This window comes from Podarcis bocagei, assembly GCF_964188305.1.
Source record: "Podarcis bocagei genome assembly, chromosome: 1".
NCBI classification, from domain to species: domain Eukaryota; kingdom Metazoa; phylum Chordata; class Lepidosauria; order Squamata; family Lacertidae; genus Podarcis; species Podarcis bocagei.
Genome location: NC_138125.1, coordinates 87,638,066 through 87,665,305, shown reverse-complemented (window position 1 = coordinate 87,665,305; position 27,240 = coordinate 87,638,066). Strand labels below are relative to the sequence as shown.

At 48.7% G+C, this 27,240-nt stretch overlaps 2 protein-coding genes across 9 annotated transcripts in view; one reads left to right on the top strand and one right to left on the bottom strand.

The window, feature by feature from the left end:
* ASIC4 (acid sensing ion channel subunit family member 4) overlaps window positions 1-27,240 on the top strand; it is a 232,915-nt gene that overhangs the window by 154,991 nt on the left and 50,684 nt on the right. The window lies entirely within an intron of this gene.
* OBSL1 (obscurin like cytoskeletal adaptor 1) overlaps window positions 20,509-27,240 on the bottom strand; it is a 178,404-nt gene continuing 171,672 nt past the window's right edge. For all 6 annotated transcript variants that reach the window (XR_014002243.1, XR_014002244.1, XR_014002245.1 and 3 more), the window contains one exon: window positions 20,509-20,521. The gene's annotated coding sequence lies outside the window, so the exon portion shown is untranslated. The remainder of the gene's footprint in view (window positions 20,522-27,240) is intronic.

Sequence of the window (27,240 nt, the reverse complement as noted above, 5' to 3'; positions counted from 1 at the left end):
GGTGACCTCCACCCAGTAGGACCAGCCTTTGAACTTTATAGAGTCTATTGCCATCCCTATGGCTCCCGAGGCCTAGCAGTGTATCAGTCCCAGACGGCCACTTTTCCCTGTGTAGAGTGGGAATGTTTTGTGTGTAGACGCTGTTCACGCCGTAGCAGGGCCAGGAGTTAGAGGCCCCATGACCTGGCCTTCGTGGGCCACCATCCCTTTGGCTTGTGGTATTACCCTTTTTGTGGTATTTCTGTGTTGGTGGTACAGTTCTTTGTTCTGGGGCACCGAACATTCCTCGAATCAGGATGTGGATCATACCCTGCCTCCTGATGGTTCTCACCTCTCAAATGGCCACAGGGTGGAAGGAAAACACCTTCCTGAATATGACAACAGCTGTAGCTAAGAGCCTGAACAGGTCTGAGTGTTACAGGCTGATTTGTACCACAAAATTAGTCTAGATGGTGCAGGTCTCCCCAGTGTATGTAGTTGAATTAGTTCTTAACTCCCAGGTTGGTCATGGTTAAAAGAGATTTTGCTTGTGATTTTACTTCTCTTCGTTACCGTATTATTCTTATCATGCTTTTTGCCTTGCCTTATCCAGATTGTACGCCAAATGGTAAGCCGCTCAGTTAATGCAGCAACACGTACCTATATCCTGGCTCTCTATGATGTTGCACCTATAGGTCCATCAAGCGAAAATGGAGAACCGTGACCGGTCAGCATTTTCGTGATGGAAAGGGGGGAATGCAGGGGTGAAGGTCAGGATGACCAATAGAGAGCCAGGCTAAGAACCTCTGAAGCCATATTATAGGGCCATCTAAAAGCTAAAAGCACAAAGCCATTTTAGAAAGTTAAAGACTATTTCTCTTTCTCATGTTTGTCACTTTGCCACCTTTTGCAGAGGCAGCAAGCATGCAAGCTTGCAAGGATGTGGTTAGGGTAGCTTGCACCTGAGGTTAAGCCATTTCTGAGAAACGACCCCTGACAAAGGCAAGTAGCAGGACGTAGCTAACCACCTAAATCCAGATATAACTCTGAGAGAGAAACTGTCAAAACCACAGGACGCGTTTCCAGTAAACACCTGCTCAGGGGCAGTTCCTGGAACTAGTAAACAGGTTAATTAGTTTATAAGCCAGTAGCGCCACCTAGTGGAATAGGCAACTTGGAACCGAAAGGACACACCAAATTTATTCATTGGTTGAGCTTTAATGAATATGTATCAATGACCATAGGAAATTGTCAATCATTGGCTAAAGGGATGCCAAGGGGCTGAACTGTGCTTTGCAGAAAGATATATAAGTTGACTGCCCCAAAGGGGGGGCGGGCATTCTTCATTTTCCTGAATGCACCCTATTTGCTTTTTGTCGGACAAAAATCCAAATAAAAACTTTTTCTTTAAGAAACTTTGCTGCCTGATTTTTACATTCCTGGTCTGAATACCGATGTCCCTTTCACCGCCTCTTTACATCATCTCATAGTTTGCTGCCTTTTGTATTGTACAAAGTATTTCACAGCAATGGAAAACATAGAGGGGGGATTTCATTGCTTGGTTAGACCATCTGGGAGGTGTGTAAGCTCTTGGGATTAATGGAGTTCTTGCTCAAATAGAATAAAAATTAAATGAAAACTGATTACCATCATCTCAGGAATTATGAAAATTATAAAAATATTGTGGCACCTAGAAGATTTGCACATTTATTATGGCATAAGCTGGGGGGCAATCTTTCTGGGCTTGGGGCACATTTGGAGATCTAAGAAACAGGTGTGGGCACCACAAAATACTAATTTCATAGTAGAGAAACTGACAGTGCTCAGAGACCCTCCCAAAACAACCAGGCAGAACAGCTACACACTCCCCAGAACGAATAAAATGAAAATGAAAAAACAGGGACACACACCCAACAACAACAACAACAACTCAAATAAATAAATAAGTCTCAATTTAAAATAGAAAGGGTGGAATTGTGCCGCTCAGTGATGTATGTTCTATCTATGCAAGCATTGCAGCTTACCACATGCAGGGTTCCCACTGATAGTTGAATACTGCCTGAAGTTTGGGAGGGGCAAGGAGCTTTGGTGGGCACTGATGGGGTGTGTGTATCAGGATGCCATACTCCCCACAAGCATCACATTGAGGACCCCAGACAAAAGCTTTTGTGGGCTACAGTCCACTTCATCAGATGCACAAAGCAATCCCAAATTGGAAGATACATGTGATTGCCCACTCAGGATTACACTTCCTACATCTGATCTTGTTTATTGTACTGTATGTCCTTACTATATATATTTTTATCTTAAGTCTTGTATCCCATTCTGGGATTGCCTGTGGTGATGAAGAGCAGGCTAAGAAATGTTTTATATAATTAATAAATATGTAGTGAGAGTCTTATGACATCTTAAAGACTAGCACTGCCAGAGGCGCCAACTTGCACCAAAAATTGAGGGGGCCGACATCACGCGCATGATGTCACATGTGTGACGCACGGCGTGTTGTGTTTTGGGAGGAACCAGGGGGTGGAGCCGAACACCCTGGCGAGCGGCTGCTCTCTCACCCTCAGCCTCTGCCATGGGCCAGGAGGAGGAGGACGCAGCCCTCGCTCTCCACTTCCTACTGGTGGCAGGACACATGCTGAGATCTCCCTCAGGGTTGGCAGATGCGGAAAGCCCATGGTTTAGGGCTGAGGAGAGGAAGGGAGGTGGAGGCAGGTGTTATGCAGCAGCAGCAGCAGCAATAGCCATCACGGCCCCCTTCCGAAGCCACCTTCTTGTGGCCTTGCAAGGTGTCAACAGAGAGCAACCGCCTCCTTTTCCCAACTGGCTGGCCAGCCAATGGCTATTATGCACGTCCTTGTGTGAGAGGCCCCACCTCAAAATGTATACAACATATACACAATATATATATACACAGTTTAAAACTTTAGAAGTGCAAACAGCATTTCAAACAGAGCTCATTAAAACAACATACTAAAAAAACCCCCGAACAATTAAACCCCGTGTTTACAAGAGCTGTGACTGAGAGCCGGCGCATCCAGCCCCCTTGGCTCATGCCCGGTTTTCCCTAAGCCCCAACAGAGCTCCAGTGGGTCGGGGGGGGGGGAGAAAAGCTGAATAGGGTGAGCAAGTGCTGGGCGGCAGCTGTATTCCCAGTGCTTTCTTGCAGGAACAATGCCCATCAACTGGGGGGGGCACCTCAAATATTGTACGTTTGGGGGTGAATATTGTATGTTTGGGGCCCTCAGCCCCTATGAGTTGGCACCTATGAACACTTCTGCTCTTCTGGAAATATACACCTTGTATTGAATTTTTTTAAAATGCGTGTCTTGATGCTAAAATTCAGAAACCTGGTGGATCTTGAAAATGCCAAAGTGCATGGAAGCCTTGCTTCCTTGGGTCACTGGGACACAATGTGACACCTCCATCCCTCTTTTGACTTATCTTCTATTATTCCCGATTGATGTGTGTTAAAGGGTACTTAGCTGCTCCTTCCTCATTGTGTCTGAAAGATCAAAGCCTTGCCAAACTTGTTCCACTTCAAGGTACTTCTTTCCCTACTTTGTCTCCTCTGTTAATTATCTTGTAGCAGTTTCATCCTCTGTCTTTGTCTCCTTTATAAATTGATGTCCTAATATTATTATTGCATCTTCTGCGGTATGGAAATGTTGCCTCCCCTGACTGTTTTGATTCAGCCTGTCTGTGTGCTGAATCTTTTCCAGTTCTGCTGTGTCTTTTCTTCCTACCTTTCTTTCCTCCTTTTTTCGTAGGTAAGGGGTTACCAAAGCTGTGCATGGGCACCCCTTGTATGCACATGCCATTGGCTTATAGAAAAGTGCTGAAGCTATTTTCTGCATATATTTTTTTATCCCTTTCATAATTGCTCCTAACATCTCGGCTGCCTTTTGACAACTGCAGCCCATTGATCTGGTGTTTTCTGGGAGCTAGCCACAAGGACTCCCTTAAATCTCTTTCCTCAGTGGGAGCAACCTTACACATCATAACTCTTAGCCCAAAAAGAAGGGTTGCTTTTCCCAGGATGCCTCACTTTGCACTTGCTGGCATTAAATTTAATCTCCCATTTCATTGTATCTTTTCCCAATTTTATGGGATCCTTTGGGAAATCCTCCCAGCAGCCTGCTTTAGACTTAAATGGTCTTGAGTATCAACTGCAGGCATCCCCTAACCCTGCCCAAACCTCTGCTTAAATGCCCATCTTTTTTTCTCAGTTACTATTGAACACTCCATTGTTTACTTCTCTCCAGGATGAAAATGGACCACAGATCCTTGCCCTTTGTGTCTTATCTTGTAATCAGTTGCTCATCTATGAAAAGCAGCCCTGATCTTATCTCACCCAGCTACTTAATTTTCTTAAAAGCCTCCAGTTTCAGTACTTGTCAAGAGAACTTCCGAGAAAATTGCTTCCCTTGTACCCATCTTCTTATCTGTTTTCTCTCTCTTCCCCCCCCCTCCCAACTTCACTTGGGATCTTCCACATTCCCTTTTTGCCTTCTTTTCTCTGTTGGTGGTTCTGCACATCCTACAAGTAACTATTGCTGGTGCCACAATGGAGGGAAATTCCTTTCCACCTAAGCACTAGTTGCCTTACATAGTCTTACATAGCATTGGGGGTGGCACTATATGACTGGAGTAACACTCTTCTTGTGTGCTTTGGTGCAGTCCTAGCTCAGTCATTGCAACTGATACTACTGATCTCTGTGCTGTACTGCTTTGCAGATGTGAGAGCTCTGGAATTCACAGAAGGATTCCAGTTTTTGCAACTATGATGAAGGCGACATTCCCTAAACTGGAACTAGTTTTACGTGTTGGGGGGGAAATCCCCGGCTTGGCTTGGCTTGGCTTGGCTTGGCTTGGCTTGGCTTCTATTCTATTCTATTCTATTCTATTCTATTCTATTCTATTCCCACCTAGCCCCACAAAACTGGGACTCAAGGTGGCTCACAAAAATTCTAACAAATGCAGATAAAATGCATTTAGTTAAAAACATATTAAATGTTCTTGTTAAAAAATAATTAAACTATCTTTGAAACCAAAACAACATTTTAAAAAAACTATTTACTAAGACGCAGATGGGCGGGGGGGGGGGAGGCCCAGCCAAACACTATAGCACACTATTAGGAGTCCTTTCCTTAAAAGCAGTCAGTTCTCCAAGCCTGCTGGAATAAAAAAAGTCTTCACTTGCCAGTAGAAGGTCAACAAGGAGGGAGCCAGTCTAGTTTCTCTAGGAAGAGAGTTCCAAAACCTGGGAGTAGCCACCGAGAAGGCCCTCTCCCACGTCCCTACCAAACATGCCTATGAAGGCACTTTTAGTGGCTTTCTGTCTTGCACAATTAGGGAAGTTTAGCTCAGCTTTTTATTTTCAGGGATAAGGGGATAGATAGTGGAATTAGGGTTGCCATATGTCCTTTCCCCCCAGGACACGCCCTCTTTTTCATGGGTAGTCATAACAATCCATAGTTAAAAGTAGAAGTCGGCCAATGGGTCCTCTTATTTGCTTGTCAAAATATGGCAACCCTAGCTCCAGCTTTTCTACTTCTCATATCCAGGACATGCAAGTGTGGACAAGTGGTGGGGGTCAGTGCCAGATAGGTTGGAATGCAGATGGGTGTTCTGACATGGAAAGAGGAGCTCCATCTATCAGCTGTTGGGATACTTTGGCTAATCCTACTTGTCTTCAAAGAAGTGACTAAGTGTGTGAAGAGGCAGCCTTGATTTACAATTCTAACTAGGTTCTAGGGCTAAGCTTATGTCTGGGAGGCAGGCGGAGTGAGCTCAGCACTTCTTTCCCAGTCCCATCGCATTGGAATGGGGTGGCATGTGATGCAGAGAGACTGCAGAGAGGTGTATGGGAAGAACGTCCACCGGCTTCAAGCTAAGTATTGGCTTGTGACCCCTGTGACTGAAGGTAGGCCCATCTCAACAGCTGCCAGTGCCCTTGGGAGAGGGGTGGCAGCAAAGTGATGTGAATGGGGCCCTGATTGATGTAACTGCTCATTATCCCCTCTCCATCCTAGGCTCTCCAGGCCACGGATGCTGTCAAAGTAGCCTCAGCAAAGGAAGCATCCCTGCTGTGACAGCAGCTTTGCGGTGGTTGTGCCCCACCATGGCCCCTGACTTCCTGCTCTCTCCCCTCCACCCTTCCTCCCCATTTGCCTGTCTGTCCACAGCCTGGGAGCTACTAATAGCCAGCTCTGTTGTGCAGGGAGCGCAAGGGTGATAAATAATCTCCAAACAGAACAATTAAGGCTGCATGTGGCGGCCTCTTGCTCCCCCCATCTCTCCCCCCCACACACTCACACTCTTGTGCACTGCGTCTGGGACTCCTAAGGCGGCGAGAATCCCTCTTCATTAATCAAAGATCAGCTACAATTACACTCACTAATTATTTGCAAAGACTCTTTTGTATTTTCTGTCTCTCCAGCAAAATGCTGATTGGACTCTGCAGAGGCTCCACTGCCCTTGGAGACTGAGGACGGGGGGAATGAGGATGTGGGTGGAGGAACACTCCAAAAGCGCCCAATCTTTGGTCTTAACTACCGTATTTTTCGCCCCATAAGACGCACTTTTTCCCCTCCAAAAATGAAGGGGAAATCGGGGTGCGTCTTATGGGGCGAATGCCTGCAATCCTCGTGCGCCCGGCAGGAGGTCCCACCGGGTGCGCAAGGCTTGGGGCGGCAGCCTGTCGCCCGAAGCACGGGGAGCCCTCCGGAGGGCTCTCCCTGCTTCGGGCGAATGCCTGCAAGCCTCGCGCACCCGGCAGGAGGTCCCGCCCAGTGCGCGAGGCTTGGGGCGGCAGCCCGTCGCCCGAAGCACGGGGAGCCCTCCGGAGGGCTCTCCCTGCTTCGGGCGAATGCCTGCAAGCCTCGCGCGCCCGGCAGGAGGTCCCGCCCGGTGCGCGAGGCTTGGGGCGGCAGCCTGTCGCCCGAAGCACGGGGAGCCCTCCGGAGGGCTCTCCCTGCTTCGGGCGAGTGTCTGCAAGCCTCGCGCACCCGGCAGGAGGTCCCGCCCGGTGCGCGAGGCTTGGGGAGGCAGCCCGTCGCCCGAAGCACGGGGAGCCCTCCGGAGGGCTCTCCCTGCTTCGGGCGAGTGTCTGCAAGCCTCGCGCACCCAGCAGGAGGTCCCGCCCGGTGCGCGAGGCTTGGGGCGGCAGCCCGTCGCCCGAAGCACGGGGAGCCCTCCGGAGGGCTCTCCCTGCTTCGGGCGAATGCCTGCAAGCCTCGCGCGCCCGGCAGGAGGTCCCGCCCGGTGCGCGAGGCTTGGGGCGGCAGCCTGTCGCCCGAAGCACGGGGAGCCCTCCGGAGGGCTCTCCCTGCTTCGGGCGAGTGTCTGCAAGCCTCGCGCACCCGGCAGGAGGTCCCGCCCGGTGCGCGAGGCTTGGGGCGGCAGCCCGTCGCCCGAAGCACGGGGAGCCCTCCGGAGGGCTCTCCCTGCTTCGGGCGAGTGTCTGCAAGCCTCGCGCGCCCGGCAGGAGGTCCCGCCCGGTGCGCGAGGCTTGGGGCGGCAGCCCGTCGCCCGAAGCACGGGGAGCCCTCCGGAGGGCTCTCCCTGCTTCGGGCAAGTGTCTGCAAGCCTCGCGCACCCGGCAGGAGGTCCCGCCCGGTGCGCGAGGCTTGGGGCGGCAGCCCGTCGCCCGAAGCACGGGGAGCCCTCCGGAGGGCTCTCCCTGCTTCGGGCGAGTGTCTGCAAGCTTCGCGCACCCGGCAGGAGGTCCCGCCCGGTGCGCGAGGCTTGGGGCGGCAGCCCGTCGCCCGAAGCACGGGGAGCCCTCCGGAGGGCTCTCCCTGCTTCGGGCGAGTGTCTGCAAGCCTCGCGCACCCGGCAGGAGGTCCCGCCCGGTGCGCGAGGCTTGGGGCGGCAGCCTGTCGCCCGAAGCACGGGGAGCCCTCCGGAGGGCTCTCCCTGCTTCGGGCGAGTGTCTGCAAGCCTCGCGCACCCGGCAGGAGGTCCCGCCCGGTGCGCGAGGCTTGGGGAGGCAGCCTGTCGCCCGAAGCACGGGGAGCCCTCCGGAGGGCTCTCCCTGCTTCGGGCGAGTGTCTGCAAGCCTCGCGCACCCGGCAGGAGGTCCCGCCCGGTGCGCGAGGCTTGGGGCGGCAGCCCGTCGCCCGAAGCACGGGGAGCCCTCCGGAGGGCTCTCCCTGCTTCGGGCGAGTGTCTGCAAGCCTCGCGCACCCGGCAGGAGGTCCCACCGGGTGCGCGAGGCTTAGGGCGGCAGCGGACTGCTTGCGCGCACCTAGAAGCTTGGGGCGCGCTGAGCTCAGCACGCCCCAAGCTCCTGGTGTAGCGCAGCGATCCGCTAGCCCTGGGAGAGCCCCGCGGCTATCCCAAGGATAGCGGACTGCTTGCGCGCACGCAGAAGCTTGGGGCGCGCTGAGCTCAGCACGCCCCAAGCTCCTGGTGTAGCGCAGCGATCCGCTAGCCCTGGGAGAGCCCCGCGGCTATCCCAAGGATAGCGGACTGCTTGCGCGCACGCAGAAGCTTGGGGCGCGCTGACCTCAGCTCGTCCCAAGCTTCTGGATTAGCGCAGGGGTCCGCTAGCCCTGGGAGAGGCGCCCAGCTCTCCCACGCTAGCGGAGACCTTGCCTGCACGCAGATGCTTGGGGCGCGCTGAGCTCCGCACGCCCCAAGCTCCTGGTGTAGCGCAGCGCACCTGGGGGGGAAATAAAAAAATTTTCCTTTATTTCCCCCCCAAAAAACTAGGTGCGTCTTATGGGCCGGTGCGTCTTATGGGGCGAAAAATACGGTATCTATCCAGCATTGCCACTAAGCAGACAGGTCTGTCCGCAGTGCAATGGGGAGATCATGTCCATGCAGTACCCAGAACCCACAGGGGCTGCAAGCTTGGGTGAGATTGGGATCGCAACCGGGCAGGGGTTTGGGGCATTATACAAATTAAGACAAATCATCGCTGTTTCTTTGGAATAATTCTTTTTCTGCTGGCTGTGCAGGAGGGCAAGTAATATGGCAGATGATCCCTTTGTCAAATGAAGATCTTAAAAAGGTAAAGGTAAAGGACCCCTGACAGTTAAGTCCAGCCGCGAACGACTCTGGGGTTATGCCGCTCATCTCGCTTTACTGGCCGAGGGAGCTGATGTTTGTCCACAGACAGTTTTTCCGGGTCATGGGGCCAGCGTGACTAAGCCGCTTCTAAGCCAGAGCAGCGCATGGAAACGCTGTTTACCTTCCCGTCGGAGCGGTACCTATTTATCTACTTGCACTTTGACGTGCTTTCAAACTGCTAGGTTGGCAGGAGCTGGGACTGAGCGATGGGAGCTCACCCCGTCGCAGGGATTCGAACCGCCGACCTTATAGTCAGCAAGCCCAAGGCTCAGTGGTCTACACCACAGCGCCACCCATGTCCCAAATAATGAAGGTCTTGCTCCGTCCCTTTTGGCTCCTGAAATGTCACTAGGCAATACACACACACTTTCAAACTTATCTCCACTGTCATATGGGCTAGAAGCTTCCTTGCTTATTGAAATAAAATCTGAGGCTCTTGTGGGGTGTTTGTGCACAGTGTTGCTACATGTCTGCATACATATATGCACTGCTTATCTGTGTGTGCAGGAATGCATGTTATGTTTTTGCAACCTTTATAAACTAATTATAATAGAGTAGATAGGGGCATCCAAAATGATCAAGAGCACCTCTGTGGAAAGGCTAACTCAGAGGCCATGTAATGGTCCCAAACCAGTGGAACTCACTCCTAACTGAGAGTAGACAGGCACCCTCCTTGCTGAACTTCAGGAGCATGGCTAAGACTTTCTTGTTCCAGCAGACATTTTAAGGTAGTGCGCAGTTTCATGATAAATTTTATTGTTTTATTGTCCCATTTTCTGTGCATTGTTTTCATGTGCACTAGTAATGCAAATAGTTGTTATATAGGACATTCTTTCTTGGGAATATTGAGTTTGAGATGACAATGAATCATCCAGGCAGAAATATCAGAGAGGTAGTTGGAGGTTAAGACCTAGACCGAGGCGGCTGTTCACATGCAGAGAGATAAAGTTGGGGGTCATCTGCTTACAGCCTTGCGGGGACAGTTTGTGGGTAGGGCCATCTCTCCAGATAGGACCAAAGCTATGCGCTAACCCCTTACCAGTGCTAGGCATGGAGAGAAGTAAGGGGAAACTGGAGAAAGTTCAGTGTATCTCTTCTCCCCTTGCCCAAGTTGGAGGACCACAGATTCACATGGCAAAAGGCCCACTTTCTCCTGAGCAGTGCTTAAAATAGGAGCAGAACCGAAGATAAGGGGCTGTTTCCCACGAGATGTAGGTGCGCCTGGGGCAGAAACAAAGGTCCTGGCTTCCTAACCCTCCCTCTTCCCCATTTCCCACTGGATAGTTTTATGCTTGTCTGTGACCCCTCAGTGATGTACATTGTGCTCTGCGCTGGCCCTGACAGCAGCAAGGCCGTGCACTTGCTCTGTTGTCTGGGAGACTCTCCATCACTCTGGTGCTGCTGGTGCTGATCGTATCTCTCAGCGCTGAGCGTTGCAAGGATGTTTCCCTAGGAGAGTTCAGCTCGGCACCATTGCCTCCTCCCTCAGCCCAGAGCCCCCCTCCCCCCCCTGCTTGCCTAGTTCCTGCTCCGACATCCTGTTCTCTTATCGCCTGACATGGCCTTAATTAACTCTGGCCTGATAACGGGCCCAGCTGCTTCTGCACAAACCCCATCCTAACACACACACAGAGACGCTGACACACACTACTCAAGTCAATCATGTGATTGTGCTCAGAAAGGTGAGTGTGTATGTGTACTATCATGGTTGAGTGGAAGGGGTTAGTGTGTTTAGAAGTGGTGCAAATGACCCCTTCACCTAGGCACAAATATAGCAAGTACACATTTGCCAGAATTGTGTGTGTGTGTGTGTGTGTGTGTGTGAGAGAGAGAGAGAGAGAGAGAGAGAGAGAGAGAGAGAGAGAATCCACATATCCACAATTTGCAAATAATGTGCAAAATAGAAGACGTGTGACTAAAAGCCCTCATAACTGGAATTCATGGTGCAAACACACATTTTTAACTGGTTGTACTAAAGCCAGCTAGTACATTTTGAGCAGGCCTCAATCTCCAAGGAAGACAGTATGAACCTCTGTCAGTGGGTGTAACTTGGAAAGCAGCATGTCTGAAGTATATTACATCCCTTCTGCCAGCATCAGCCTGCAAATGGCATTCCAGAGCCTAGGGATCTTAGGGCAGCTGTCCATATGAGGGGCCAAACATGATTGCTGTGCACACGTTGACCTTTCCACTGCAACATGGATTATGTATGTTTCTGGGAACACCAGCCAGTGCTTAAGCATTATGCACCTCCATATGTGTCATCCACACAGCTATGGTAATCACCATTGCAACTTCAGTCCAAACAACTTTTTATTATGCAGGAAAGGAGAGGAAAAAGGGGCCCTCCAGCTGCTGATGGACTCCAACGCCGAGCATGGCCAGTATTCAGGGATGGTGGGAGTTGTAGCACAGTAACATCTGGAGGACCACATGTTCCTCACATCTGTTCTAGACAACATTGGTGAGACGAGTGGGGCCCTTTAAAGTGATTTTGTTGTGGATGCCTTTCAGAATGCTCCTAAACGCATCTAAGAGCTGGTCCTACGATTACATATAGGTGGCTGCCTAGGGCAGTGCTTATAGCAGTGAAACACATTCAGCAAATGATGAAAGGAGCTTCCCTCTCCATTTGCTGTCTAGGAATCAATGTGCTTCAGTGGCTCAGTGACAACAGGCAGTGAAGGAAGGACAAAGCCTGAAGCTAGAGTCAGGCAACAGGGTAAGGGAAGTGGATGTGCAAGCAACCAAAGCAGCCTAGAATAAGTCAGGAATAGTCAGGAATAAGAAGTCTGGGGGCCTCCAGATGTTCTTGGACTACAGTTTCAACAATCCCTGACCCTTGACCTTTCTGACAGGGACTGATGGGAACTGGAGTCTAGCAAATCTGGAGGGCCACAGGTTTCTCCTTCCCTGGTCTAAGGAGACAAATTGTAGCATGCAGCATGTTAGGACCTGAGGACAATAGTTCATTCTGGGGTGCCAAAGAAATTGTGTGAGGCAGGGCTCACCATAGGAATAGAAACATAAGTTTGTAGAGTTGGAAGGTACCCCAAGGGTCATCTATACCCCTGCAATGCAGAAATCACAGCTAAAGAATCCCTGGCAGATGGCTATCCAACCTTTGCTTAAAAACCTCCAGTGAAAGAGAGTCCACCACCTTCCAAGGTGACCCATTCCACTGTCAAACAACTCTTACTGTCAGAAAGTTCTGGTGTTTGCTTGGAATCTCCTTTCTTGTAATTTAAATCTGTTGGCTTGAGTCATATCCTCTGTAATAGGAGAAAACAAGCTTGCTCCATCTTCCATGTGACAGCCCTTCAGCAAAGTGGCCATCAAAGTGGTCATCTTATCCAGGCTAAACATACCCAACATTCTCAACTGTTTCTCATAAGGCTTGGTTTACAGATCATTTATCATCTTGGTCACTTTCCTCTGTGCACACTCCAGCCTGCCAATATGCTTCTTAAATGGTGGTGCCCAGAACTGGACAAAGTACTCCAGGTGTGATCTGACCAAGGCAGAAGGGAGTGATACTTTTACTTCTTTTGATTTGAACACTATGTTTCTGTTGATGCAGCCTAGAATAGCATTATGGGTTTTTTTGCTGCTGCATCACACTGTTGACTCATGTTTAGCTTGTGGTCTGCTAAGACCCCCTAGATCCTTGTCACATGTGCTACTGGCAATCCAGGTGTCCCCCATCTTATATTTATTTGTGCATCTGGTTATTCCTACCTTACTGTTAGAATCTTACATTTGTCTCTATTTAATTTCATTTTGTTTTTGATTCTTAACTCTTCATTGGTGACAGCAGATATGCCCAATATCATTGTTCCCTTAACCAATTTCTAGGCTAGGGAAAGGGGTGGTTTGGATGAATGCCCACTTTGAGCACCTGCCCTTTGTTGGAGACCAGGGTTTATTCTGCCCCTGAGCTCTCCAGCCTTCCTTTTCCCTGTCCTCAATGCAGTCAATTATTATATCACTGGGGTGGCAATTCAAATACATTCCTGGCAGTTCATCCGCAGCTCTTGGCAAATATTAGCCAAAGGGAGATTATTCCAGAGCAAAGTTTGCTGATGGGTATCTCTGAATGTTTGATCTCTTCAGACTCATCCAAGTCACTCTGCCTATCCTCCTCACTCCCTCTGCTCAGTGTAGCAGCTCCAGTACAATATGTGGGTGTTCCCCCCTCTCCATTATGGGGCACACGTAGACCTATTACCATCTATCCTGGTTTGAAAACAGCAGCCATTTTTCATGAATTTCCAAAGGCATTATAGACCAGATGCAACATTCAAATGACCAGTAAGGGTCTCTGTTGTTGCTGTCCCTTCTCCAAGAGTGAAAATATAGGTGGCATCTTGGTTACGGTGGAGAGGTGCTGTAGGGTAATTGGCTTTTAAAATGGGAAGGTTGGGTAAATTGTGACACAGCAAAGGGGGAGATCGGCGCCCTGTACCAACAGCAATGGGAGGGGACTCCTCTGCGTCTGAGGGATCATTCTTCAAAGACAATGGAAGTGGTGGGTGTTCGCATTCTGTTTTGTATATTGTTGGATGGTATATACACTGTTGATGTGCCCTGTACCAACAGCAATGGGAGGGGACTCCTCTGCGTCTGAGGGATCATTCTTCAAAGACAATGGAAGTGGTGGGTGTTCGCATTCTGTTTTGTATATTGTTGGATGGTATATACACTGTTGATGTGGGTTGGGGACTTGATCAGTGCCTGAAGGGGAAACAGCTTCATGCACACCACTCTTGCACTTTCTGAAGAGCGGAATATAAATAAAATGAAAGGATGGACAATCCTGGCAGAAAAGTTGTCACCCGTTCTTAACAGGCTAGTTTGGATAGATCTCACTGCTATTAAGGAGGTTGACCTGGAGGATCACTTCCATATTCAGTTTTTTGCTATAGTACCACCCTCAATTAAATGCACACATGGTTGAATTGCAAAACTATTTTAGTGTGGTGAACAGTTGGAATGGCAAGGTCAGTGGTGAATGCTCCAGAAAACTGCATTTTAATTGCTTCACTCAATAGATAGCTCATGACTAAACACATTTTTAGAGCTTCCCAAAGCAGGTTGAACAATGAAGTAGCAAACAACAGTCTTGAGTGTGTGACAATGGCTGCTTTATACAGATTTGACTGCTCAGTCACCCCTTCACCTGTAGCACGATATTTAAAGTAGAGCCTGAATCCACATTCACATTCAGGGCTGGCCCAAGGCATTTTGCTGCCTGAGGTGGAGCCCTCCCCACACCCAAAAGATCAGGTGCATAATATCCAATATTGGCCAAGTCATTTTTGAACCTGAAGCAAATAATCCCACAAGTGCCTTTCCCCCTCCCTGGCAAGAAAAATCCAATAACAATAATAGCTTGCCATTTGCCGTCATTTCAGAGCACCCAGAATCAGCTGCTTCAGGTGCCATCTCTCTTTGCCTTATGGTAGGGCTGGCCCTACTCACATTCTCCTGGATATGAGGCAGATGCTGCACAGGTTGCCAGCTGCCCTAGAGCTTGCCCAAGCTAGGCTTGCAGGCGCTTCTGTGGGAGTCACTGTTGCCTTGGAATGCCGGGTCCTATCATGTCTGTTTCATTGATTTAAGCACCGCCGAAAGGGTTTTAATCAGCCGTTAGCTGCCTGCTTAGGCATCAAGAACAAACCCATCAGCCAAGAGAGAACCACAAAGGGCCAGGCCCAGGGCTGGAGCGGTCCCAACTCTTTAAAGATGCAAATTGGCAATCAAAGATCAAAGCCGTGAAGTTGGCATAATCTCCCTTAAAAGGGTTCCATTATTAACGAGCTGGGCTTGTAGCTCACCCTACTTCACTTGCAGCTTCTGATGAGGCTGCCAGGCTGTGCCCTCCCTCCTTCCCACCGCCTCGGCTGCAGGGGGAAGGATGAGAGGCAAAGGAGTGGGAAGGTCTCGCCCTGTTTGTTTTTCTCTCCTCTCTAATGTGTTGGTGTCAAATTCTCCTTGGCAGAAGCTACAAACCCCCGGAATCGAACCACAGGGACACGGGGAGAGAGGAAGAGAGATGTCGTGTCTGAAAGAGAGATACAGAGAGAGGAAAGAGTGGGGAAAGATTCTTGTATGGTGGGCTAGGTTCTCCTGCGTGGAAGAGAGGATTTCAGCACGGCAAGCAAAACCTGCCAAAATTCCCTGTTCTATACACAAGTATTAAAGATATAGCAGAGCCTTGTTTTCTTTCACATCTCTCCACCCCACCCCCCACCCCCAATGTTAATGTGCTCATCAGTCCCACCACTGCCGACACCCTGGCTATCCCTTCTCTGGGTATCCTTCTCCCACAGAGACATGCATATCATCTCTCAGGTTTTTTTTCTGATGCTCTAAGGTCCAGCCTGCCAAGACATTTTGCTTCCTGAAGCAGAGCAACAAATGGTGCCTCCCCTCACCCCATGCCATCAAAGGCCGGGCAAGGTACCATATTTTTTCGTGTATACGACGCCCCCATGTATAAGACACCTCTACTTTGGGTTCCCCAAATTTAGAATATTGGCATATGCACTATCTGTGTATAAGACGCCCCCCCCCCCCCGGATTTTTAACCTTGTTTTAAAGTAAAAAAAACCTCTAGTCTTATACACGGAAAAGTACGGTACTTTGATTCCTGAGACAGAAAATCCCAAAAGGGAATTTCCCTCTACCTGGCAGAAAAGGTATCAGCAGCATCATTATCATATTGCTGCCTTTTCATAACACCGCAAAATCTGCTGCCTGCTTATGGCAGCTGCCTCACTCTGGTAGGGCCAACCCTGTATCTTCTTGGCTTGCCTCTCCCCACTCCCTTCCTTCCTTTCCTTATGAAATGAAGGGGAACATGCCTTTCAGCCGCTGGGCTCTGGAATAAGGAACAGAAGCCATAAAAGGATGTTCACTCAAAAACACTTGGTAAGGGTTGCTTGCCCTACCATTTAACTCGTCCATCCCTGTGATCACCAGCCATGGAGGGACCCCATCCCCACCCCTTTCTGTATTGTGTGTCTGGGAAAACTGGGGGGTTTAATCCACAGTAATGATTTGCATGGAGTCAGGAGGTGTGGGTAGTTAATTTCATGTTAATTATTTTGGAATGCAACAGGGTGATTTTGTTTGTGCTGCACAAATGAGCTGTGATTGGAGACAAAACACCTGAAACGAGGGATACAATGAAAGGCAGGCACCCAACGATCTAGAAACAAAAAATAAATAAATAATAGAGACAAATTTAATTCATGGAGAGCTGTGTATGGGAGAGTGGTGTGAGTGAACTGGGTGGGTAGAGCTGCTCAAGGGATTTTGTAATGAATATAGGGGTTGCTCGTGCGTAAGTTGCCGCCAGTCCTGGCTATGTTGCCTTGTTACACCTTTTCTGTCTGGACAGCCCTTCACTTCGTGGCTGCCTCAGTCGCTAGCAGAATCCGTCAGTTGGCGTTTCTTAAACCTTTTCCAGCATAAAAGCTGTTTGACGCCAAGTCTCCTCCTACTCTCCCTGCGCGGAAGTCTTCTGCGCAGGGAGGGTGTGGGTAGCGTTGGACCCGTGATCTCCCCGCTGGTGTCCAGCGAAGAGTCCTGGAGCCCTCTCGCCGATTCCCCCATCTGCCCCCCTTTATCCCTGGTGTTGCGCTGATTTCCTTCCCCCGCTGAGCTACCTCTCTCCCTGCTGGGTCCCTCTCCAGCATCACTTGAGAGCCTTCCCTCCGCCTCTGGCTCCGATGTCAGTTCCCTGACAGATTTGTTCTCTCTGAATTCTGGTGTGAGCTGACCTGATCCACCTTCTCCTAGGCTATCATGAAGATCTGAACACATAGTTATCCTGCAGAGTTCGCTCTTTGAATTTTATGGTGTAGTTCTCAGCTCAAAAAGCCTACTTGTTTTTAATTGTTGTAAATATGTTTATTTTATTTTTAATTGCATTGTTTAATCCCTGAAGTGTTTGCCACCCACTGGGAGAATGAAGGGTGGGATAACCATTTAATAGATATAAATAAATAAATAGTAAAGATTTTAGGGTGAAATACATTTGAAAATGCATACTTTGAGAGAAAACAGATTTATAATTCTGTATCTTATGAGAAAAAGCATTCAAATAAAGTTTTTTAATGTATATTTAATTATGGGGGGGGGTTGGTGCGGATTTTGTATTTAAGAAAGTTTGCAGATTAATGCAGAAATGGGGCAGAACAGGCTTACGAATGATACTGTGCAAAAGTGGCATAGAACTGGAAATGAAGTGATGTAACCATTCCTACTGATGTGAGCTGTAAGATTGGGAGGAGTAGCTGGTGATACGCAAGTGAGGAGCTGGTCCTGAGCCCATTCTGCCATCCATAGTAGATTACTGTGGCCATCATTTTTGTCTGGTGTTCTTGATGCTTCTTCCTGAATTGCTTCCTTCGCAGATCTGAGGGGGTCCCTTCGGTAGTAATGACACTGTGGCACACAACAAAGTAGCAGTCCTTAAGACCAGCGGTGGAGCAAGCCATTCAGGCTTGTGGGGCGGCGTGCGTGCCCTGTGCTCCTCCGTGTGAGCCGGGGCAGGACACTCCACGGGGCCTCTGAAGAGTCTGCCTGCCTCCTCCCTCTCAGCCACCCTACAGCTGAGGGGGAGGCGGTGGGCAGACCGTTTGGGGCAGCACAGTGTCACTCCCAGGAGAGACGCATGGCTCTGGCATGCTGCAGGCCCCGCAGTGAGTGCCACCCACCATTTTGTCACCCCCCCCTCAGTGGTGACCCCTGGGGCGGGTCCGCCACCACCGCTTCCTCCGCCCCTGCTTAAGACACTATGGTTGCAAGCAAATGAAAAAGAGAAGAGCACTGTAGATGAGAAATGGGGGCATCAAAAGGATAATTAAAGACTCAGGCCAGGGCTGTACCTGGCCATGGGGTGAATGCAGAAATTTACCACATGGTAAATGTGGGAAAGCCTCAGTGCTTGATAAAGTCCCCACTGTTTACCATGGCATTACAATGTGTGGCATGAGGAAACAACAACAACAACAACAGTTTCCTTAATTCAGAAGACCAAAGTAAACCATAGTATAAAACCTCATACCACTTGGTGAGTGGGTTACCAATATTGAAACAGTGTGGAACAGTGAAGAGGAATGGAGATTATGAACTGTGCAAGGGAGGGCCCCACTCAGAGTGTCCTGCTGATCCTTCACTCCATTGCCCCCAAATGCGCTTGGCAGTCTTGACTCCCAACACAGCAATTTGCTTCACCCTGGGCTCTCGCTAATTCATTCACCCCATTGCATGTGTGCCAATTCTGCAGCTACACTTCAGGCAGGCACATCCCTTGACAGGCGCAGAAGGGGACCAACTTGGCCAGACAGGGAGCACTCACAGGGCTGCCTTGCCTGTCCTAACCCTGCTGGTACTTCCCTAGTTGTGTTCCCTAGTTGGCTGCATGTCCATCTCGACGGAGCTCCCTGTATGCAGACTTTATGGCAGGTGTGGGGAAACAATCAACCCTCCAGATGATTTTTTGGACTATAGTCCCCACCAGTCCTGGCCACTGGGTATGCTGTCTGGGGCTGATGGGAGTTGGACAGGGAACCTCCATGGCACTCCAGATATTGTTAGACTCCAACTCCCATCAGCCCCATGGTGAGGTGACAACACCTTGGAGGGAAAGGATTCTGGATTTTAGCCACAAAAGCAGGAGTTATAAACTCACGATCACTTGCTAGGGATTTTGATTGCCCCATGCCCCATAATTTCAGGCTAGTTGCAGTGGGAAGCTCACTCTCTTCTGATTCTGGTGGTAGAAAGTGATGGTGAACCATTCCCCCACCCACTCCCTCTGCCCTTGGTACTTGCAGAGGAAGATAGATGAGGCAAGAACAGGGATGCCCTCTGAACTACATGGGAAATTTCCAGTTCTCTTGAACTGGAGGAAGGAATAGGGGATGTAAGTGGATTTTCGTCATGAACAGCATATGATTTACTGCTGAACTATGACACCCATACCCAAGACCCATACCCTTCCTTTCTGAGATGATTGATATTTTTCAAAAGTCATGTGTGCACACCAGGGGGATCCTGACCAGTGGCCAGTCCCCTGGTACATGTACAGATTATTTAAAAAACCAAATTTATTCATCTTCTGCACTACCACTACACATGCTTGTTGAAACTGTAGAATGTGAAGCAGCCCTGCCAGGTCGACCTCTTGCCGGGCAGGATTTTCTTCCACTTCCCAAACCATTCTCGAGATTCTTCTGTAAGGCTGCCCAGCTGGCTTTAATTTCCAAGCCACCAGGGCCCATGACGTGCCCCTGGGTCCCCTGCGGAAAGCCGCTTTTCCCGATGTTTCCTGCTGAGCTGACTCTGAGAGCTGCCTGTGCTGTTAACCAGGCATGGAAATTCTGGCACCATCATCTGGGAGCTGGTGTGACAATAAATCTTATCAGCAGAAGCACATCCTCTCCCGGAGAGATAGGCCCTGCTCCGCACACCCTGGAACACAAGTCTTGCATCTGCACAATGTCACCGTGAAGGATTTTGCAGATAACACCACGGCTGGGTAGGAGATGGATTCTCTACCAGCGCCCAGAAGTGCGATAGGAGATGAGGCCTTTTGTCTAGGTCTTCCCTCTCCCTTAAATCTGCGATGCAGCCAGGCTATTAGCAGGGGGATGGGACAGTGGAAAAATTAGTTTAGGAAAGCTACAAAGACACAAAAAAGACAAAGGCGAGTCCCCGCTCCACAGCAAGCCCCCAGAGAGCCCTGGTTCCAAACGCATAAGAAGTAAGGCTGTTGCAGGTTACTGACTTGTATCTTGCAGTGTCTGAATCTCTTTAACAAAGGGTAAAGCAATGGACTAGCTTTCTTTTTTGTGTGATAGCAGAGAGAGGCTGGGCAAACTCGGGGGTCTATAAACTACTACATGGGGGGGGGGCAGCTGAGAGGGAAGGAGTCCCAAATTCCCAGTGTATGCAGATGATCATGTTTGGTGTAACATGAGTCAGAGAGTACAGAAGGCAAGTCGTTTATGTCACAAAACCTAGCTCATGCATTTGTTGGGACAGCCTCAGAGTATATATAACATACCTTGACTGCGTGATGAGGTTGGGCTGTGTATATTTCCTAATGCTGTAATCGCTGCTTAGAAAAGCAGAACTGGGGCTCAGGATTTTTATTTTTATTTTAGGCAAGGTACTAGTCCTTACAGTTGTGAAAATAGGCTTGTAAATGTTTCTTGCTAGAGAAGTCAGCCCAGCCCCATTCACACAACCCACAGCGCCCTCTTGAGTTGGGTGGATTGGAGCACCCATGTGTTTTCTGCACCACCAGTAAGCATAAGGAGTGCTTGTGCTTTTCCCTTCCACAGCAAACGGGAGAACTCGGGCGTCTCTGGCTTAGATGTAGGCATAAAGTGTGTGTGTTTCTTTGCTAAATAGAGGCATGCAATATTTGCGCGTGTGTGTGTCCCTCCCCAGCACGAAGCGCCTGTGCCAGCGATAAGCGTGCCGAGGGCGCTGCTTTGGCCTGGCAGGCGTCCGCTGCCCCAGGCAGGTCTTAGCCGAGTTTAGTTTTATACACTTGCTCGCGCGCGCGGCCGGCGCGGTCCTGGGAGCGGTAATGAGATGGAGGCAGCAGAAGGACGGTGCGATAAGGCAGCCAGCTCTGCCCCAGCAGATTAAATGCTGGGATTAAGCAGGCGGTGCCAGCGCGGCTGGCGTTTTATCTCCGCAGCGCTCTCCCCTCTCATTCTCCCGCTTGATAGCGAACATTTTCAGAGCTGTCAAGAGAAGAAATTGCTTGTTAACCCTTTGAGGGCCGATCTTAGCCCCGGAGCGGGGAGTGCAGGGGGTGGGTGGGGAGAGACTCCTGTTCTTAGCTGTCCAGGGAAGTGGCTAGAGCCCTGCAGGCTGGTCCTTTCCGCGCCGCGCCGCCGCCCCCCCCCCCAGCCCCTGTCCCGTTATATGCCTTAGCTGGAGGGAATCGGTCCTTTTTTCCCCTCTCCCCCCCCACCATGCAACCATCCAATTCAGGGCTGCAGTAGCAGCACCAATATAATTGTGACCTTTTGAACAGAGCAGCCTAGGAGAAGCTGGTGTGCATCTCTGGAGACTCCAAACAGTAGCATCTTGTGCAACGCTCCCCCCTTCAAGGGAGAAAAGAAGCTTCTTTTTTCTTTACTCATGTGTCATACCAGCCCACCCCCTCCAGTCCTCCTAGATCAGAAAGAATGGTAATTATGGCCAAAGCTTTCATGGACAAGGAAGACCCACTTCGCACATGGTTTGTATTGTACGTAAAGACATACCTTTTTGCCTAGGCTTCCCCTGACCCATGGGATGGGACCCTCTTTTATTTGTTTGAATTCTCAGGATTCCCATTTCTATTTGTTTGTATACACAATGACTACTGCTTTACTGGATTTTGTTGTATCTTTGTTTTAATGATATTGTCTGTTGGCTTTATGTTGTACACTACTGCAAGATTTTTAAAAAAATACTAAGCAGCTTATAAGTGTATTATAGAAAAGAAATAAAGTGTTAGTAGATGCATTTCTACATGGCAATGGGGCCCTGAGGCCATAAAACACATGAGTTATAGTATGAAATATTTGTATGCAAAGCTGAAAGGCAGGCTAGCACCACGCACCCCTCCCCCCCCCCCCGCAGCAAGCCATTACTACTGTTAGTTCATTGCTGTCCCTCTAGTCTAGATTTGATACCATTCATGCAATTAGCACTTTTGTGAATGTCTCCTTTGGAGTACTGTAAATAGCAGGATTTGGATTGGGACTGCAGAGCGGAGCAAATGGTTATCTCTCCCCTCCCCCTCCCCCCCCCCCAGTATTCTGATTTGGATCAGAGGGACACACCTTCTATTTACTCCTTTAAAAAACAATTCACAAGGTTACTAATTGCTTGAAGGGTGTCCCACCCACTGGATCATGAGCACCTTGTCTTGATGTCAGTTCTGTTCAGGGAAAGGGAACATCTTCTTTTCTCTTGAGTAGATGGTCCACACCCCATTCTCCAGGTAGCTGTTCAGAGATGACCATGATCAAAACCCTTTTCTGGTGCTCTTTAAGGCACTTCCTGTCAAGCTCTTTTCCCGCCCCTGTGGGCTATCCTGATCACTGCTGCTTGTTCCTTGCACTTTAATTGGCTTCCCAGTTTGATTCTTCATCTACTGCTGCTCCTTGCCAGGCAGGACCAGGTTACCCTATCCCAGGGGTCTGCAACCCGCGGCTCCGGAGCCGCATGTGGCTCTTTTACACCTTTGCCGCGGCTCCGGGGTGGATACTAGCGAGGGGAGGAGGCGCATTGTGCGCCCCGACACTCCCCACTGTGGCGGGCGCTGTACTGGCTGTGATGTCACATGGGGGCAGTGCATGCGTTAGTCACGCACCGTCCCGACATCACCTTCCTGCCCGCTGTCAGATCGCGGCTCCGGAGATATATTTGTTTTAAATGTCGCAGTGGTTTTGCGGCTCCCAGTTTTTTCCCCCTTCGGAAACGGGTCCAAGTGGCTCTTTTTGTCTTAAAGGTTGCAGACCCCTGCCCTATCCTGTTACCTGAGAGCCAGCAACCAATCCTCTTGGGAGCCACACTTTTTTGAGCATACCACTAGCTATTCCATCTGAATCTTCTCCTGTGACTTTTCCCATCTCTCTTATGGATCATTTTACCTCACAAACACACAGTCCCCCCTTTCTGCTGCTCTTCTGTCTCTGCTCCCCCCTCCCACTGCTGCCTTTTTAGATACTGGAGCAAACCTGGCCTAGAGTGGGCTCTGCTGGCATCCTCCTGCCAGGCTGAAAATGGACCATTTATCCCTGTGTTTATCCCTCCTCACTTTTCTGCCTCAGTGCCAGTTTGTGATCCATGACAAGCCTCTGCTTCTCATCTCTAGATGGCTCCATTCTCTTCACAGACTCTGCCGAGGAGAGACATTTGTCAAAGGCTTTGTTGAGAGTCCCAATAAATTCCTGTTCCCCTCTGTGCAGAAATCATTCTCCTCAGCTAAGGAGGGCATTGTTCTTTTCTTATTGGGAGCAGAAGCTCCTGCATCGTGCCAGGCTCAGTTGCTGTTCCTGATCTTGGTGAGGAAAGTGTTGGTGGCTGCCTTTGTGCTTCTGCACGCTTTCTTTCTCCAAGATGCTTCTCTGTCTGAATTTGCCCCTGCTGTCCCTGTGGAGTGGGGTAGGGGGGAAGAAGTCGGGGAATTGTATGAATATTAGGGTAAATCTCTATAGCAAATGACTATGCTCCCACCTATCAAAATTGTGTTAGGAAGACATTGCTTGGCTCTCTCTTTGCTTTCTAAAATGGGCCAGAAGTCTTAAGACCATATCCCTATTGTAAACAAATGGGTTAAAACCAACAACACTACCCAAGATTATCTCCCTCCTTTATCACTGCACATTTCCCCATAAGGCTTGGGGCCCAGTTACCAGTAGTCAGGTGGGAGCAACATAAAGAAAGCCCTGCTGGACCAGCCAGTTGCTCATCTAGTCCAGCATCCTGTTCTCTCAGGGCCAACCATATGCCGATGAGAAGCACCATCTCTTCAAAGAGGAAAGTGAGACTTTGCTAAATTTCTGAAATCCTGACCTTAGATATGAAGGTGCAGGGCTGGTGCCAAGTGTTGGCCATCCAACCTCTGCTTAAAAACCTCCAAAGAAGAAGACTCTACCACCTCTCATGGGAGTCTGTTCCACTGCTGAACAGCTCTTACTGTCAGAAAGTTTTGCAGAATGTCTCCTCTTTTTCAGGCTAAACATACCCAGCTCCTTCAAGCTCGCCTCATAAGGCTTAGTTTCCAGACCCTTTATCATATTGGTTGCCCTCCTTTGCACATATTCCAGCTTGTCAACATCCTTCTTAAATTGTGGTGCCCAGAATTGGACAGTTTTCCAAGTGTGGTCTGACTAAGGCAGAATAGAGTAGTAGTATTACTTCCCTTGATCTGTTGATGCAGCCTAGAATAGCATTAGCTTTTTTTGCTGCTGAATCACACTGTTGTCTCATGTTAAGCTTGTGGTCCACCAAGACCCCTAAATCCTTTTCACGTGTACTACTAGTAAGCCAGGTGTCCCCCATCCTATATTTGTGCATCTGATTCTTCCTGCCTAAGTGCAGTACATTACATTTGTTCCTGTTGAAATTCATTTTCTTAGCTTGTATCCAGTTCTCCAATCTGTTAAGGTCATTTCAAATTCTGATTCTGTCTTCTGTGGCATTAGCTACACCTCCCAGTTTGGTGTCATCTACAAATTTGATTAGCATCCCCTCAATTCCTTCATTCAAGTCAGTTATAAAGACATTAAACGACAACGGGCCCAGGACAGAAGCTTGTGGCACCCCACTTGTCACTTTTTTCCAGGATGACGAGTAATCATTAATGAGTAGTTTTTGGGTTTGGTCAGTCAACCAGCTACAAATCCACCTAACAGTTACCTCGTTCAACCCACATTTTACCAGCTTCCTCACAGGAATATCATGGGGGACTTTGTCAAAAGCCTTTCTGAAATCAAGATACACTATGTCCACAGCATTTCCCTGATCCACCAAGTTTGTAATTTCATTAAAAAAAAAATAATCAGATTGGTCTGACATGACTTATTTTTGAGAAACCCATGCTGGGTCTTAGTAATCACAGCATCCTTTTCTAAATGCTCATAGACCACCTGTTGAATTATCTGTTCTAGGACCTTCCCTGGTATCGATGTCAAGCTCACTGGTCGGTAGTTATCTGGGTCTTCCTTTCCCCCCTTTTTGAAGATGGGGACAACATTTACCTGCCTCCAGTCCGTAGGGACCTCACCTGTTCTCAGATTTGCTGCCTCTGTGTCAAGCTCATCCGCATTTTAGCCATTAACAACATGCTTTGTGGGTCAGTAGTAGCTTCTCTTTAGCACACTGCCATCAAATGTGCTATGATTTCTCCTGGAAAACAAAGAGGAGGGCTAACTGATAGGCCCAGAGATGTAGAAGGGAGCTGCTGCATGTGCATTCCTTAAGCAAAGAATGACAAAGAAAACTGGTCTCAGGAGAAGAAAGAGAGCTGGCACCGTGCTGTGTAAACAGTGATGAAGGGGGGACCAAAGAGATTCAGACCCCAGCTCCAGAATCTTGATTTCTTCCTTATCCCCCTACCCTGGCAAGCACATAAGAAACAAGGTTTAGTTCTTTGAAGAAGAGATGCTGGTGCTCCAAGGAGCCAAGAAGCCATGCTTTCTGACCAGGGAAGCCCTGCTTCCCATTGCCAGGTGCACTGCAGCTGTCTCAGCTCTACTTTCTTAGTCATGAGGGGAAGAGTTCCATAGTGTAATGCTAAATGTTCCAAGTGCAGGAGCTCATCACAACAGCTCCCAAAGAGAGATGCGGGCAGGTAAATTGATCAGTTCACACAGATGCATACACCAGAGAACAGCAGTACATAGCATAATATCCAATTCCTTAGGATGAGCATGACGGCTATGCATAGTTTCCAAGGAGTAAGATGTACTTTGCTTTTTATTTGCATAGGTTCAACCTGTTAAATACATTGAGCTGTATCAAAAGACCATCATCGAGCTGAAAGGCAATCTTGAACTTTTAAATGGAAATGCAAACGATCTTGGAAAGAACTGTTGCCATTTAAACTGCTAGCTTGAAGTAAGAACTCCATCAAAGGAGAGGAAAGAAGTCTCCAACTCTGCTTCATTCTCCAAGGGTTCATCCACGCTTCTGCTTGTCCTGCCACTTTCTCCCAAGGAAACTGCTCTTTACCGCTGAGTCAAAGCAAACGTCAATCAGGTTTTCTGGGGATTGACATTTGCTCTGATTCAGTTGTAAAGAAGTGGAGCAAACAGAAAACTGCTCAGACCCCTGCCTTGAAAGCATGGAACAAGTGGCAAACCTCTCGGACTCATGATTTTTAGGCACGGGAAAAGCAAAGTGTGGATGAGTCCTTTATGCTGATTTGTCACAAACTTGAAATAGTTGTTATCACCTCACTCATTTGATGACATCACCACACTTGTTCTGAAAAAAGTTCCAGAAATGTACTATGGAAGGCCCATTCTTGGGGGCACTTTTTTGTTGTTGCTCAGGACTAGCATCCAAAACAAGTTGAATCTCTACTCAGCTTCAGCCATGCTTCCTAAGTGCTCTGCTTCCTAAATGCATGTATACTTTATTTTGCCAAGAATGTATCTTTGAATCAAATTAAATTAATTGTGTGCAACTCAGCAGGGTGGCTAGGGAGGATTAATTAGCGTTATATCACTGGGGTACAAATTTCTTGGGATTAAGAGACAATTGCCCCAGGCTTTCATCCAAGGCTAGGCAGTGGTCCTGTTGCTCAGGCACAAAAGCCAGTAAAAGTGTTAACAAGCCCTAAAATAAATTTCATGCAAAATTTATGTAAAAAGAGTGTCTGCCATCCTATCCAGCCACAGCCTCTCTGCCCAGCAGAAGTTGAACCAAAACTCCATGGAACAAGAGTCCTTTATGTCATTGGACTGCAGGGTTTTTAATGGGGGGAAGGGGGTGAGTGAATGGCTACAGAGAGAGGAAAGAAGGCCAGCTGAAACTACCACTGATACAGATACCTGAATACTCTCTTTGACAGTCTGGTGTGCATGAGGATGGAAAAAATCCCCCCCCCCAAAAAAAAACAGGTGAGGAGGCTCTGAAAGGGAGCAGGGAGAAGCTTTGATCAACACCACAGGTCCTCATTTAACCTTTTATTTTGTACACCATCAGTTCTAAAAAAAACACCCTTGACTTTTGGCCATCCAAATGGACTGAACACCAGTCCCTTCACTCCCTAATACACCGTTTTCCAGCTGTCCTCTCAGAGTTGCTGTTCTCTATAACACAATGCCACCAGCATTGGAACATCAGGCATAGGAGATCTCTTTTTTCCTTTTAACTATAACTCCAAGATCTATTAACCAGAACCAGGTGCAAAAGATATACTTAAAGAATTATTTTTTTTAAAATCATATTTATTAGAGTTTCCAATAATATAGAAATATAACAGAAAAGAAAAGATAGAAAAGATAGAAATATATTTAAAACCTTACTTTCGTTACCTTCTTTCTAAGACTCCCTCCTCCCCCTCCCGATTGTATTCCCCTTTCAGTTAATTTGGTTCCACAAGCTCTCACTCCCAGTTTAAAACTTAATATGTTTAACCCATTA